Below are 3,350 nucleotides of genomic sequence, written 5' to 3' on the forward strand. Positions count from 1 at the left end.
CTATTTTCATTGTCAGGTATCACTGCCTCTCGTTTAAGCCCTTCCTCGCAATGATACTGTCCAGGTATCTAAGATCTACTACAAAGGCTGTGCCAAACATAAAAGGTTGTTTCGACCCCCCCCCACCCCCACCCCCCCTCACCGCGTTACCCTTCCAGAATTACATATCCCTCTGATTCCATTGTGATTTCGTCCCTGAATCTTGTTTCCTGTAGTGCCAGTATGCCAACCCCAAGTTCCCTCATAATGTCAAGAACTTGCTTTAGCTTGCCCATCTTCATCAGTATCTGTATGTTTATGGTTCCCATTTTAAAAGTATGTTTCGGTATGATTTTGTATCTGTGATTTTGAGGTACTGGTAGGTTCGCAGTTTTGTTTCACAGATGATGCAGGCTCCCCAGAATCCGATAGCCAGCTTGCATTGACCTTAGTCAGCGACCGATTAGCCTTCTGAGGTATATTTCAATTATCACATCCTTCCTGACTGCTTCACAAGTCGAAGTTTCGACTTTGGCTACCGCATTTGCAGTAGCATGGTTACAACTGAGGCCTTTTGTGGCCGCTCCTCTGGAGTACAGATGCCACTCTGTTGTGAGAAGTTTCATCCGCTTTTACGACCATTGGAATTCGCCAAATCTTCTTTTGAAATGACTGGCCATCTTCTTCCCCCACTCAAGCCGTTGACCTTTTCACACTACAATTTTGATTCAGTATGAGAAGGATTAAGAGGATGATGAGAATGATTAACTTCGTAGTGGTTAAGAATTTATCAGTGAACTTTATTTTGGATTGTGATACTATACACAGCAATAGTTCGATGTTGGATTGTCAGGTTAGAGTTGTTTACTTTAAGTTTTGTCCTGCTGAGAGGCTGACCTTGTGCTCCTGTCAAAGTTCCTTGGGAATTGGTAATGTGTTACCACCTTCCTCAAGATTTGAGATCAGTCATTTATGTTTGGTTTATGTAAACCAGTTTTTGGAAGTCCTTAGTCACTTTGTGGAGGTGTTGACAGGCAAACTGGCGGTTACCGGTAAAATTGAGTGTAAGATCCGCCTTACTAATGAGATCCCAGTGAGACAAGCTCCACCCAAGGTGCGGAGTTTACTTGGTTTGATTGATGGTATGTTGTCTGAGGGGTCATGAGGCCTTCCATGTCACCCATGTTTCAACTACATTTCTGGTACCTAGGGGCAAGAGTGGAGAGTTTCGTCCAGTAGTTGATTATAGGAAAGTTAACGAAAAGTTGGTTCTAGAGTGTGTACCATTTCAAGATTTACATGATTGTTTCACCTAGTTTGCTGGGGCCCAATTTTTTACAGTTCTTGACCTCAACCAGGCACGTAACCAGAGTCCATTAAACGAGGTTTACAAGCACATTACCGCCTTTTTACTGATTGTAAACTATTCTAAGTCAACAAGGCCCACCTTGGTTTGTCAATGGGAGATGCCATCTTGTCCCGTCTTCTGTATTGTGTTTTGAGTTATTGTAAGTTCAAGTGTGTCTATAATTATTGGGATGACATGGCCATCTATAGCACAATCTTTCTGGACATCTGCAACTCCTGGAGGCAGTTCTACTCCGCCTTAGAGTGGCGGAACTGATCATGAAGCCATCTAAAATCACCTAAGCACACCTTCAAATTTCCTCTTTTGGGAATCTAATTTCTGCTGACGATATTAGGATTGACCAGGAGCGAACTACTTATCTGTACAAATTCCCCATACCTAAGATTAAAAAAGGGGTTGCAAGATTCACTGGCATAGCCAATTTTTTTCGCAAATCTGTGTCCAATTTTTCTCAGTTACCCAATCCTTTTAATGATCTGCAGAAGAAAGGCATCGTTTTTAGGTGGGACGAAATTCATCAGGCATCCTTTGAGACCATTAAGGCTGCGTTTAGCAGTCCACCCATTTTGGCTATTCCCAATTTTGAGCTTCCGTTTGTGATCCAAACGGATGTGTATAATTCTGGGGTAGTGGCGGTCCTCTTGTAAGAGTGATGAACAATAGCCTGTGTGTTGATGAAATTTACAACGCTGAGATGAAATATTCAGTGTACAAATGGGAAGCCTTGGCGATTCTCTTTGCTCTCAAAAAATTCAAGTTCTATGTGGAGCACAGAGAGTTTCTTTCAGAAACTGATAACCAGGCCCTTAGCTGGGTTCTGGCACCTTCCAGAAAGACTGGACGAATTGCTCAGTGGGCGATCCGCATTTCCGCCTTTCGCTTTAAAGTCAGGCATGTTAGGGACCCTGATAATCTGGTGGTGAATGCTCTTATTTGGACGTTCGACACCGAGGGACTGGATTGCAGTGAACATGCATGTTCGTCAGATGATTGGGTAACAGGAATGCTAACTGAGGTTCCAGAGCGATTAGCGAATTTAAAGAGCAAACAGGAAAGAGTACTCCACAATTGCCGATACTAAGCAGAGATTATTGCGTTGAGGACAGGATCCGGGTATAGCCTGCATTGATGACTGCTTTGGTACAGTCGACGTGGCTAATGCATTCCCAAGATCTGTCTACACAAGGAGCTGGTAGTGCCCACATTTCGATTTTTCCATAGCAACATGGTAGGCAGGCACTGGGGTATTATACACTCCTGGAAATTGAAATAAGAACACCGTGAATTCATTGTCTCAGGAAGGGGAAACTTTATTGACACATTCCTGGGGTCAGGTACATCACATGATCACACTGACAGAACCACAGGCACATAGACACAGGCAACAGAGCATGCACAATGTCGGCACTAGTACAGTGTATATCCACCTTTCGCAGCAATGCAGACTGCTATTCTCCCATGGAGACGAACCTAGAGATGCTGGATGTAGTCCTGTGGAACGGCTTGCCATGCCATTTCCACCTGGCGCCTCAGTTGGACCAGCGTTCGCGCTGGACGTGCAGACCGCGTGAGACGACGCTTCATCCAGTCCCAAACATGCTCAATGGGGGACAGATCCGGAGATCTTGCTGGCCAGGGTAGTTGACTTACACCTTCTAGAGCACGTTGGGTGGCACGGGATACATGCGGACGTGCATTGTCCTGTTGGAACAGCAAGTTCCCTTGCCGGTCTAGGAATGGTAGAACGATGGGTTCGATGACGGTTTGGATGTACCGTGCACTATTCAGTGTCCCCTCGACGATCACTAGTGGTGTACGGCCAGTGTAGGAGATCGCTCCCCACACCATGATGCCGGGTGTTGGCCCTGTGTGCCTCGGTCGTATGCAGTCCTGATTGTGGCGCTCACCTGCACGGCGCCAAACACGCATACGACCATCATTGGCACCAAGGCAGAAGCGACTCTCATTGCTGAAGACGACACGTCTCCATTCGTCCCTCCAT

This window comes from Schistocerca piceifrons, chromosome 3 (assembly GCF_021461385.2).
Source record: "Schistocerca piceifrons isolate TAMUIC-IGC-003096 chromosome 3, iqSchPice1.1, whole genome shotgun sequence".
NCBI lineage: Eukaryota > Metazoa > Arthropoda > Insecta > Orthoptera > Acrididae > Schistocerca > Schistocerca piceifrons.